This window comes from Mesoplodon bidens (genome assembly GCF_964165515.1).
Source record: "Mesoplodon bidens genome assembly, contig: HAP1_SCAFFOLD_397, whole genome shotgun sequence".
Lineage (NCBI taxonomy): Eukaryota > Metazoa > Chordata > Mammalia > Artiodactyla > Ziphiidae > Mesoplodon > Mesoplodon bidens.
In genome coordinates, this window is record NW_027672072.1 from 341,490 (window position 1) to 355,082 (window position 13,593).

Here is a 13,593-nt window from a genome sequence, read left to right on the forward strand (position 1 = left end):
GTTATGAGTGTTGTTCAAGATCCCAAAGCAAGTGCATTGTGGAATCAGAATTTTAAGTGAGACCTAATGAACTAAAAACAAACAAACAAAAAAACAAACCTTTTCTGTGATACCATGTTGCCTTTGAAGTCGTTATTTTGGTGGGTTGGTAGAAAGTGGTTCCCGTGTTTCTGGCAGCAATGACTAGTTCTGTGCCCCCTGCGGCCCCCCACCCCCGAGTTGATCCTCAAAGTTTCCTTTAGAATGGACTTGCTAAAATGCAGACATGCAAGTATTCATGACGCCTGTGTCCAATCATTTCTCTTGCCATTGCCTACTTCACTTCTGGATTATATGAACAATTCACTGTCTTCATTTATGCTTTTCCCTCCTCCAAGAATTCCTTTCTCCCTATGGGGCACCTGGGAAACCCACTTCATTTTTCAAACCTCAGTTTACATATTATGTCTTTTGTGCAGTCTTCTTTTTAGTGTTGTGATCACATGCTCCTTTTTGCTACCCTTGCACTTCTGCATGCCTGATTGTTGCACTCGCTACACTGTATTGTGATTGTGTTGTTTACATATATCTGTGTTCTCCTGGACAACGTTCCTTGGGGCCAGGGACTACCGTTTTTCATCTATTGGTGTTGCCTTAGCATGTTGCTTGTTGCGAAGTAGTTAGTTATAAAAATGAGATTTGTTTAAATTGAAAATTGTTATGTACATATTAGTTATTATCATTTACAGATATAACAGGAAAAAATATTAATGCTGGTGCTGAAAGTTCACTTCTAGTAAATGATGGTGGTACTTGACTTCACTTATATTATTTTCCCCACTATTTTATATCTTTCTACCTGATATCTCTTCTTTATTTCCATCTCTTTCTTTATTACTAAACCAAGAAAAACAGGGATGAGGGTAGGGCTAGGCCATACTTGGCTGGAATAGTAAAGAAATTGTGTGGGGTTTTGGTGAGAAAATCCTGAAGCATACAGGTCTGCATCTTCCTTTTATTTTTATTTTTTTGCGGTACATGGGCCTCTCACCATTGTGGCCTCTCCCGTTGTGGAGCACAGGCTCTGGAGGTGCAGGCTCAGCGGCCGTGGCTCACGGGCCCAGCCGCTCCACGGCATGTGGGATCTTCCCAGACCAGGTCACGAACCCGTGTCCCCTGCATCGGCAGGTGGACTCTCAACCACTGCGCCACCAGGGAAGCCCCTCTTTGAAGTTTTTTGATAAATTAGATTTGATAACACAGTTTTATAAAAACTTAGTTTGGACATTTCTGAACCTCTTTTTTTGTTTCCTTATGTAAGAAAGCTGCTTGCTTAGGGTTAATACTAATTCAATGGGGGTAAGATTTACACAGGACTAACCCTAACATTCATAGTGTGTGGCACAGGAAACAACTTTGAATGGCCATTTCAAGGAACAGTATACTTAAGTGTATACAATGAGTAAAATGGATGAACTACACAAATTTATGAGTTGAAAACCATAGAATCATAGAATTTTCTCACTGTAAAGGCTCTTACTTTTCCAACTGCTTAACTTCAACCTCTGTTAAAGCACTTCAGTAACAGGGAGTTCTTGAGTTTAAAATGCAGTCGGTCCATTTTATAGTTGAAAGGTTCTACTTGTCAAAATGTTCATCCTTTTATCAACCTAAACCTGTCTACTTGGTCTAAAATCTTCAGTGTGGGACAGTCTAAACCCTTTTTCATAGGACAACTCCTAAAATAGTTTAGAGCGACCACCTACTTCTCTCCTGGTCTTGCTTCATGTCATCTATTCCCAGTTCCTTCAATTACTTCTTATTTTAGATTCCAGACACTTTACTGAATTCATCACTTTCTTCAGTATAATAACTCATTTGCTGAATGTGATATTTTAAGCCTAAAAGGATTTGTTTACTGTTTTCTGTAAAGAATTAAAACATAAAATGTCCAATCAACCAATAATTCTTCACCTAACATGATTCATATACACCAATTGATAAGGAAAATTTAAAAACTCAAATTACTTCATTCTTAAAGAGTGATCATAGTATGTCCTTATTTATAATGTACAGGAAATATGAATTTTCTTTCTGTGCATCTATAACAGTGCCCTCTTGCAGGGTACAGAGGATCCTCCATTGATGCTGCCTAATGATGTGTATGTGATATCCTGATATTTACTAAGAAGTTAGATATTCAGGAGGATTTTTTGTTCCCAGCAGACATACACATATGAATTTTTCTTCTCTATTTTTGTGTGTTTCTAACTTTTATTATTCATCTATTGGCACTTCAGTGCATTCACCAAACTGCACCATAAACATCAAAGTAGATTACTTCACTTTTCCTTTTATGAGATTATTATACTTATCAACCAATATTTGAGCCCTTAATATGGGCAAATCATCCTAGCCTGTTAAGCACAGAGGTAAAGAGCATGGAGTTGAGAGGGCACACACCAAGATTTGAACAAATTACTTAATCTCTCTAAGTCTTCATTTTTGTATGTGAAAAATGAGAATAATTACAATGATTGAACTCATAAGGTGGATCGTAGAAAACATCTAGGTGCTACATGCAAAGAGCTTGTTTGACTACCTGGCAAATATATCCATTCTTTATTAACATGATGGTGATGATGTTGATGGTGATGATGATGATGATGCAGCTACCAGCAGGTGTCCTTATTAGGTTGGTAAGGATGGTGAATAAACCACAAGATCATGTCTGTGAACATTTGCATTCTAAGGCTACACTGCCTTTGCCTTCTCAACTCCGGCTCCACTCCTCATCTGTTTAAACATCTCCCAAGATAGCTCAGGTCTTCTCCTCTATGAAGCTATTCTGAACTACTCCTCTAGAATGAACTTAAAATACATTGCTTGCACTTATATTAATTTATATCAAGTACAAACTTCTGCAGTGGAATCACTCATCCTCCGTCAACCTTATATGGACCTTTACCTCCAACACTGATGCCTAGCAAATCCTTCCACTACATTATAAATTATTAACCATAAGGTTTAGCATGTTCTCTCTTCCAAGGTGTTTAGAACTTTAAAGGAGAAAGAAGCCTGCCCAAGTGGACAAAGCTAACACTTATCAAGCATGAGCTCCCAACATTTGCACCAGACAATTTCACATCATCTCATTATAAACTGACAATAATCTTTGTGAGGTTGGGGTCCTAACCTTCTTTTTACTGTGAATCCCTTTGACAATATGGAGTAGCCCATTTAAATAGTCTTAAAATAACACTTTTAAATTCATAAAATATAATACATAGAATCTCAAAAGAAACTAGTTACTATGTTTTAAATGTAGTCATTAGAATATTTTAAAAACCAAATTTGTGATATAGAAACGAATGGGTATTTAAACTCATCAAATAACAAGATATAACAGAGACTCTATTAACTACTATACTTAAAAATAGTGATGTTGGGGAGATGGGTTCACAACTCTGATACATGTGTACTGAAATTGGAACAATTAAATAAATAGATGGTGGATGGTGGTAGCCACATTTCTCAATATTGAAGTATGAATTTACAGATAAACAAGAGGAGAAGGCTAAACTAATCTCAGCGTTAATGCATTATAGTTGCAGACATCAGTATACACTCAGCTCAATATAGATATAGATAGTTATATATAGAAGTATTTACTGATATGTGTATATACATGGGTTAGTATACATATATATTTCTTTGTTCTCTCAGTTAAGAGAGCCTAATCAAATAATAGCCCATTAGCAACAGCACATCTAGAGCCCAGATCTTGGTTTCTATTACTACTCTCCAATAAAAGGAATCAGGGCTCCTCAGAGAAATGACTGATTCTAGGACTGGGGCAGGAAATACACAAAATGAGCCTGGAGCATCTTGTGGTACCAGAAAGTCAGGAAGTATTAAACACACACACAAACATGCATGCTAAACACAGATACACACAGATACACACACACACACAAACTCACACACCCCAAAGGGAGTATGTCAAAGGAGCACAGGTGCCAAAAGCAAAAGCTCCCAATGGCCAAAGCTGGAACAATTCAAACAACAAAATAAAGTAGTATTGGATTATAACCCAAAGGATAAAATAGATATCCATGAGTCTATACTGATATAAATAAATATCAATAATTGAATAAATTAATGTTTAGGGGAAAATAGACAAATCTGTGTGGAAGAATTCCAAATACTTTATGTACATACTCTGTCCTCAAGGAGGTGGATCATAACTCTCCACTTTTTGGGTTTGTGCTTCACATAGTGACTTCCTTCCAACAAGTGTAGTGTGGAAGGGGTGGAGGAGTAACTTTACAGTGGAGAAATCTGAGACACGACCTCAGCCAGGTTATCAAGGTCAACATCAACAGGCAAATCACATTGATAGCATGTACCCTTGATAAGATGTTATTAAAAAGGCACTTTATCTGGTTGTCCTCCCAATAAACCATAATCCCAGTCTTACCGTGAGAAAAGCATTGGACAGTTTACATTAGTGAGGTATGCTACAAAACACTTGATCACTGCTCCTCAAAACCGTCAAGGTTGGGGCTTCCCTGGTGGCGCAGTGGTTGAGAGTCCGCCTGCCAATGCAGGGGACACGGGTTCGAGCCCTGGCCTGGGAAGATCCCACATGCCAGGGAGCAACTAAGCCCGTGAACCACAAATACTGAGTCCATATGCTGCAACTACGGAGGCCCACGCGCCTACAGCCCGTGCTCCACAATGAGAGAGGCCACTGCAATGAGAGGCCGGCGCGCTGCAACGAAGAGTAACCCCCGCTCTCCGCAACTAGAGAAAGCCCGCGCGTAGCAACAAACACCCAACACAGCCAAAAATAAATAAATTAAATAAATACATTTAAAAAAGAAACTGTCAAGGTTATCAAAAACAAGAAAAGCCTGAGAAACTACCACAGCCCAGAGGAGCCTAAGGGGGCTTGATAACTAAATGTAATGTGGTGTCCTGGATGGAAGCCTGAAATGGAATTAAGGACACTAGGCAAAAGCCAAGGAAATCTGAATAAAGTACAGACTCTGGTTAATATTATTGTATTAATATTGGCTCATTAATTGTAAAAAAGGTACCACACTGGTGTACGGTGTCAATAATCGAGGAAATTGGGAATGAGATATATAAGAACTCTGTATTATCCCCTTAATTTTTCTGTATATCTAAAACCATTCTAAAATAGATATAGTCTATTAGATAAAACAAAAAAAGGTAATGATGATTTGATTGTAACATCAGAGTAGTGATACTTTGAGATATCTATAAAAACTGCCTTAGGAAATTGTCTGTGGTATCTGCTGGGGATATAGTCACAGGTACTCCTAATATTATTGTGGTTTGTTGTCTGCATTTAGATTTAAAGGACATGCTAAATACTAAATTGCAGCTAGAGGTTAGTGAAATTAAAGATGTAATATTCCCATCCAGATTCCACATACACTTTGATACATATTAAGAATCCCCTGCTCTTTGGTGAGGTCTAATTTTATGAAAGTGAAACTCAGAGAGATGAATTAGGTTGTTCCAGCTTTTTAAAAGCCCGCATTCTAGGGTCAAGAATTCTTACTGAGCCTTGTTGAAACTGTTTGCTACACTACCTCCTAATTTTGGAACTGCTAAACAGAGAGTTGGGAACTCTTCCTAGATTAAAAGTACTGCCTTGGCCTTGTGCAATTATACTGTTTAGGTTGCTGGACAAATCCAAGGATAAAACTGGCCTGGACCTAGTGATGGGCAATTCCAAAAGCAAGCTGAATGTGAGAAGTTCACTCACAGAGAACCCTAGGGTCAAAAAGCCTCTCTACTTGGGAATGGCTGAACACCGGGAAAATAAGCCCTGGTTCAGCTGTAAAGAGAGCACATCCTTGGCCTTTTTTTCCCCCTTAAGTCCGGAAACTGATGATCTGGTCAGCTTAGGAGAGGGAGGAAGGGAAGGAGGGAGGGAGGAAAATGAGAGAGAGAGAGAAACCTGTTAATAGCTGGTGCCAATTTAAAGAGAGAAGGAAAGGGTTTATTATATACGTATATGCTAATATTATTCCTAAAGCCAATTCTGATAAATCCTTCGGGAAAGAAAGAGATGCAGCCACCTGTTAATGTGGCTTCAGCTTCTTTGTTTCCAAATGTTACAGCGGTCACCAGACCAGCCATTCCACTTGGGGCGGGGCCAGGGGGTTAGAGGGGGAACATCTGTCCACTAAGGACACTACTGAACAGCAACAAAATCTTGGGGCGACCCCTCTCTCTTTCCTCGAGTGCTTTCGCTAGCCGGTCCTACTTCCCCACTCCTTTGGGAGTTTCCTGTTCCATTACGTAGGCAAGAGGGCGAGAGGTCCCAGCTTTCCTAATTGTGAGTGGTTTGGCTGGGTGTGTACGTGCGAGTAACTGTGTGTGTGTGTGTGTATGTGTGTGTGTGTGTGTGTTGAGGGAAAGTGGAGCTTGCTACAGGGGCTTGGAAAAACTAGTCGCCAATTTAAAATATTTTCGGAGTGTTTGAATGATATCTTCAAAGCTAATCCCACTCTCAAATTCAGCGAAATGAACAATACAGATAAGGAAGATGAAGAGGGTGGAAAACCCACACAGCGGAATGGAGCTGTACATGCCGCGGGAGTGACAGGGGAGCGCTCAGAGGTAAGGCGCTCTGCAGAGAAAGTCACTCTGGCTCTTCTCTCTCGGTCCACCAGCCGGCGACGCTTCTTCTGTAAAAGCATTCCTAGAAAATAACCCTACAACCGGGAAGGGTAGCGATCTTTGAGCGCAGTTTCCAGGAGCCGGTCCCCGCAGCAGGAAGAGGCCCCTCTCCCCCCGCGGCTGGCGCGGAATGTGGCGATCCGGCCCGGCGCGGGGGATGACTTCCTGCGGCCGGAGCTCGGCGGCGGGAGCGGCGGGAGCAGCTGCTGCAGCTGGCAGGTGGGGTGGGGGCCGGCCGAACTGACCAAGCACAGACCCGGCGCGGCGGCACTGCGGCCCCGGGGCAGCCGGCGCGGGGACATGCGCTGATTCGATCCCTCCGGAGAAGGTAAGCAGCCCGGCTATTATTAGCCTCGGCCACACTAATGGGGTTTGTAATACAGAGGGAAGAAGGGGAATATCCCTGCCGCCTTCTGCAATGGGAAAAGGAGCAGCAACTGGAATTGAATTATTAATCAGCCAAGTGCTTGAGATTATTGGAGGAGCGGTGTTAGTGGGCAAACAAAGAAGGCGGTCAGCCTCTGTAATCTTAAGATAATCAACCATTGCTGTGCCACACTCGCTTAGATATTGAAGAGGATTCAGAATGTAAAATAATTTGAGTTGCACTTTTACGTTGCTACCTTCAACCTTCGCTTGGTTATTTTTGGTTTGCGAGCAGCAGGTTCTTGTCAGCAGCCTGGAGAAGTAATCGGAAATCTTCCCTCTTCTTTTGCCTTCCTCAGTCTTCTCCCCTTCCAGTTATTAGAATGGGTCTGCACATTTCAACGTCAAACACCCACTTCAATACTGAACCTTTAGAAAGAATCTCCAATTAGAGGAGAAACTTACCTCCTGGAGTTCAGCTTGGGTTGAGCAGCACTTGTCCCCACTTCTCCCTTCATTTACCATCTTCTCTTGTCAATCATTTCATGGATTCCCCCACCCCCCACCCCGGGGATGCTGTGCTCATTAACAAGCCAGCTCTTGTCAGCTCCTGTCCACCACCTCTGTTCCGTGACTGATTTTTCAAGGACCCAGAAAGGGCATTGCCTTATACCATGTTTGGACTATTATCTGTGTCCTTCCCCAAAATGCATGGCATGAAAAATCCTTTAAACTCAGTACCAACATGGTTTCAGATAACTCCCTTCATTGTAGTCACTGCAGCTACCAGATGGGTTTCGAGGACAGCAGGATCTGTTGGGGTGTGAGAAAGAGGGCTATACCTACATATTTTGCTCCACGTGCATAAGAATAGGTGGAAGTAGAAATGCAAATGTCAGTCTGTCCCGTTTTTCTTGAAGCTTTTTTAGTCCAGCTAGGTTGTGAGACACCTAGCTGGGTAGGGTATGGGGCAAGTCCTCCTGCAAAAGCAAGCAGTGTGTTTGTCCTAGGATTCCCCCAATAACCTCAAAAGAGTTTCCAGAGAGGCTTTTCCCACAGGCAGTCAGAAAGCCAGGGGAGGTGGCCAAGGTAAACCTCAGGTTATTTGGGCATCCTCAAGTTAGTCTCCCCTTTTAGGGGTTCTGACCTAGGATTTCCCCACAAACGCTTTGCTGCTGAGCTCAAGTGCCCATTCTTGTTGCCACCTAGGGATGTACAATTGAATGATGTTCTGTGAAATAGTGAAGATTGCTATGGTGGGGATTACAAATGTGCCACTTCACCAACAGAGAACAGTTGCAATAAGCCAGACTGTGTGGTGTCTGTGTGCCAATATTCCATTTAAAAAGAGATTTGTTATCTTTAAATCTGAAATTAAAGAGACAGTTTGACTCAAAAGGCCATGGATTTTATTTTAACAAATTAAAATAGGAGATCAATGAAAAAGAGGTCCAGGGTTTATAGCTAACCTTCTTTTTTATATATTGCTTTAGAACAAGATACTGGTTCTGAAAAATCATGTTACTTCTATTATATATTGTTATTGTTTTTCTGATTACAAATTCTCTATTTATAAATACACTTTGGAAAGATTTGAGTTGGTTTCTTTGTCTCTATCTTCAGTATATGAGGCAGAAGGAGTGGAGGGGGGTGGGCAAATCCCACTCCAAGTGGCCCACTCAGAGAACTGTTCCCCGGACCATGCAAACCTCTGGACCGATATTGTTTTGGCTGGTTGTTATTATTATCTTTAAATGTGGTTTGGGTTTGAAATATTAAATTTTCAATATTCTAAAATTTTGACTCAGGCACACCAACTAGAAGAGAGAACAAAGAACAAGAATAGCAAAACTATTTTCCACCTTTCTTTTTTTCTTCCCCCAATGTATTTATTTATTTATTTATTTTTATTAGTTTCTGCTTTATAACAAAGTGAATCAGTCATACATATACATCTGTTCCCACATCCCTTCCCTCATGCATCTCCCTCCCTCCCACCCTCCCCTTCCCACCCCTCCAGGCGGTCACAAAGCACCGAGCTGATATCCCTGTGCTCTGCGGCTGCTTCCCTCTATCTATCTACCTTACGTTTGGTAGTGTACATATGTCCATGCCTCTCTTTCGCTTTGTCACAGCTTAGCCTTCCCCCTCCCCATATCCTCAAGTCCATTCTCAAGTAGGTCTGTGTCTTTATTCCCGTTTTACCCCTAGGTTCTTCATGACATTTGTTTTTTAATTCTGTATATATGTGTTAGCATACGGTATTTGTCTTTCTCTTTCTGACTTACTTCACTCTGTATGACAGACTCTAGGTCTATCCACCTCATTACAAATAGCTCAGTTTCGTTTCTTTTTATGGCTGAGTAATATTCCATTGTATATATGTGCCACATCTTCTTTATCCATTCATCCGATGATGGACACTTAGGTTGTTTCCAGCTCCGGGCTATTGTGAATAGAGCTGCAATGAACATTTTGGTACATGTCTCTTTTTGAATTATGGTTTTCTCAGGGTATATGCCTAGTAGTGGGATTGCTGGCTCATATGGTACTTCTATTTTTAGTTTTTTAAGGAACCTCCGTACTGTTCTCCATAGTGGCTGTACCAATTCACATTCCCACCAGCAGTGCAAGAGTGTTCCCTTTTCTCCACACCCTCTCCAGCATTTATTGTTTCTAGATTTCTTGATGATGGCCATTCTGACTGGTGTGAGATGATATCTCACTGTAGTTTTGATTTGCATTTCTCTAATGATTAATGATCTTGAGCATTCTTTCATGTGTTTGTTGGCAGTCTGTATATCTTCTTTGGAGAAAAGCCTATTTAAGTCTTCTGCCCATTTTTGGATTGGGTTGTTTGTTTTTTTGCTATTGAGCTGCATGAGCTCTTTATAAATTTCGGAGATTAATCCTTTGTCAGTTGCTTCATTTGCAAATATTTTCTCCCATTCTGAGGGTTGTCTTTTGGTCTTGTTTATGGTTTCCTTTGCTGTGCAAAAGCTTTGAAGTTCCATTAGGTCCCATTTGTTTATCTTTGTTTTTATTTCCATTTCTCTAGGAGGTGGGTCCAAAAGGATCTTGCTGTGATTGATGTCATAGAGTGTTCTACCTATGTTTTCCTCTAAGAGTTTGATAGTTTCTGGCCTTACATTTAAGTCTTTAATCCATTTTGAGCTTATTTTTGTGTATGGTGTTAGGGAATGATCTAATCTCAAACTTTTACATGTCCCTGTCCAGTTTTCCCAGCACCACTTATTGAAGAGGCTGTCCTTTCTCCACTGTACATTCCTGACTCCTTTATCAAAGATAAGTTGGCCATATGTGCGTGGGTTTATCTCTGGGCTTTCTATCCTGATCCACTGATCTATCTTTCTGTTTTTATGCCAGTACCACACTGTCTTGATTACTGTAGCTTTGTAGTATAGTCTGAAGTCAGGGAGCCTGATTCCTCCAGCTCCGTTTTTCGTTCTCAAGATTGCTTTGGCTATTCGGGGTCTTTTGTTTTTCCAAACAAATTTTGAAAGTTTTTGTTCTAGTTCTGTGAAAAATGCCAGTGGGAGTTTGATAGGGATTGCATTGAATCTGTAGATTGCTTTGGGTAGTAGAGTCATTTTCACAATATTGATTCTTCCAATCCAGGAGCATGGTATATCTCTCCATCTATTTGTATCATCTTTAATTTCTTTCATCAGTGTCTTATAATTTTCTGCATACAGGTCTTTTGTCTCCTTAGGTAGGTTTATTCCTAGATATTTTATTCTTTTTGTTGCAGTGGTAAATGGGAGTGTTTTCTTGATTTCATTTTCAGATTTTTCATCATTAGTGTACAGGAATGCCAGAGATTTCTGTACATTAATTTTGTATCCTGCTACTTTACCAAATTCATTGATTAGCTCTAGTAGTTTTTCGGTAGCATCTTTAGGATTCTCTATGTATAGTATCATGTCATCTGCAAACAGTGACAGCTTTACTTCTTCTTTTCCAATTTGGATTCCTTTTAATTCCTTTTCTTCTCTGATTGCTGTGGCTAAAACTTCCAAAACTAAGTTGAATAAGAGTGGTGAGAGTGGGCAGCCTGGTCTTGTTCCTGATCTTAGTGGAAATGGTTTCAGTTTTTCACCATTGAGGACAATGTTGGCTGTGGGTTTGTCATATATGGCCTTTATTATGTTGAGGAAAGTTCCCTCTATGCCTACTTTCTGCAGGGTTTTTATCATAAATGGGTGTTGAATTTTGTCGAAAGCTTTCTCTGCATCTATTGAGATGATCATATGGTTTTTCTCCTTCAACTTGTTAATATGGTGTATCACATTGATTGATTTGCATATATTGAAGAATCCTTGCATTCCTGGAATAAACCCCACTTGATCATGGTGTATGATCATTTTGATGTGCTGTTGGATTCTGTTTGCTAGTATTTTGTTGAGGATTTTTGCATCTATGTTCATCAGTGATATTGGCCTGTAGTTTTCTTTCTTTGTGACATCCTTGCCTGGTTTTGGTATCAAGGTGATGGTGGCCTCGTAGAATGAGTTTGGGAGTGTTCCTTCCTCTGATATTGTTTGGAAGAGTTTGAGAAGGATGGGTGTTAGCTCTTCTCTAAATGTTTGATAGAATTCGCCTGTGAAGCCATCTGGTCCTGGGCTTTTGTTTGATGGAAGATTTTTAATCACAGTTTCAATTTCAGTGCTTGTGATTGGTCTATTCATATTTTCTATTTCTTCCTGAGTCAGTCTTGGCAGGTTGTGCATTTCTAAGAATTTGTCCATTTCTTCCAGGTTGTCCATTTTATTGGCATAGAGTTGCTTGTAGTAATCTCTCATGATCTTTTGTATTTCTGCAGTGTCAGTTGTTACTTCTCCTTCTTCATTTCTAATTCTATTGATTTGAGTCTTCTCCCTTCTTTTCTTGATGAGTCTGACTAATGGTTTGTCAATTTTGTTTATCTTCTCAAAGAACCAGCTTTTAGTTTTATTGATCTTTGCTATCGTTTCCTTCATTTCTTTTTCATTTATTTCTGATCTGATCTTTATGATTTCTTTCCTTCTGCTAACTTTGGGGGTTTTTTGTTCTTCTTTCTCTAATTGCTTTAGGTGCAGGGTCAGGTTGTTTACTCGAAATGTTTCCTGTTTCTTAAGGTGGGATTGTATTGCTATAAACTTCCCCCTTAGAACTGCTTTTGCTGCGTCCCACTGGTTTTGGGTCGTCATGTCTCCATTGTCATTTGTTTCTAGGTATTTTTTTATTTCCTCTTTGATTTCTTCAGTGATCACTTCGTTATTGAGTAGTGTATTGTTTAGCCTCCATGTGTTTGTATTTTTTACAGATCTTTTCCTGTAATTGATGTCTAGTCTCATAGCATTGTGGTCTGAAAAGATACTTGATACAATTTCAATTTTCTTAAATTTACCGAGGCTTGATTTGTGACCCAAGATATGATCTATCCTGGAGAATGTTCCATGAGCACTTGAGAAAAATGTGTATTCTGTTGTTTTTGGATGGAATGTCCTATAAATATCAACTAAGTCCATCTTGTTTTATGTATCATTTCAAGCTTGTGTTTCCTTATTTATTTTCATTTTGGATGATCTGTCCATTGGTGAAAGTGGGGTGTTAAAGTCCCCTACTATGATTGTGTTACTGTCGATTTCCCCTTTTATGGCTGTTAGTATTTGCCTTATGTATTGAGGTGCTCCTATGTTGGGTGCATAAATATTTACAATTGTTATATCTTCTTCTTGGATCGATCCCTTTATCGTTATGTAGTGTCCTTCTTTGTCTCTTCTAATAGTCTTTATTTTAAAGTCTATTTTGTCTGATATAAGAATTGCTACTCCAGCTTTCTTTTGATTTCCATTTGCATGGAATATCTTTTTCCATCCCCTTACTTTCAATCTGTAAGTGTCTCTAGGTCTGAAGTGGGTCTCTTGTAGACAGCATATATATGGGTCTTGTTTTTGTATCCATTCAGCCACTCTGTGTCTTTTGGTGGGAGCATTTAGTCCATTTACATTTAAGGTAATTATTGATATGTATGTTCCTAATCCCATTTCCTAAATTGCTTTGGGTTCGTTATTGTAGGTATATTCCTTCTGTTGTGTTTCTTGCCTAGAGAAGTTCCTTTAGCATTTGTTGTAAAGCTGGTTTGGTGGTGCTGAACTCTCTCAGCTTTTGCTTGTCTGTAAAGGTTTTAATTTCTCCATCAAATCTGAATGAGATCCTTGCTGGGTAGAGTAATCTTGGTTGCAGGTTTCTCTCCTTCATCACTTTAATTATGTCCTGCCACTCCCTTCTGGCTTGTAGAGTTTCTGCTGAGAGATCAGCTGTACACCTGATGGGGATTCCCTTGTGTGTTATTTGTTGCTTTTCCCTTGCTGCTTTTAATATGATTTCTTTGTGTTTAATTTTTGACTAATATGTGTTTGATTAATATGTGTCTTGGTGTATTTCTCCTTGGATTTATTCTGTATGGGACTCTCTGTGCCTCCTGGACTTGATTCACTATTTCCTTTCCCATATTAGGGAAGT

General features: G+C 40.0%; 1 pseudogene across 1 annotated transcript in view; it reads right to left on the reverse strand.

Annotated features, from left to right (window-relative positions):
* LOC308610618 (ferritin light chain-like) overlaps positions 1-6,156 on the reverse strand; it is a 41,892-nt pseudogene extending 35,736 nt beyond the window's left edge. Inside the window, exon 1 of the transcript in view lies at positions 6,136-6,156. The product of the transcript in view is annotated as a ferritin light chain-like (transcript). The remainder of the gene's footprint in view (positions 1-6,135) is intronic.
* Positions 6,157-13,593: the final 7,437 nt, after the last annotated feature.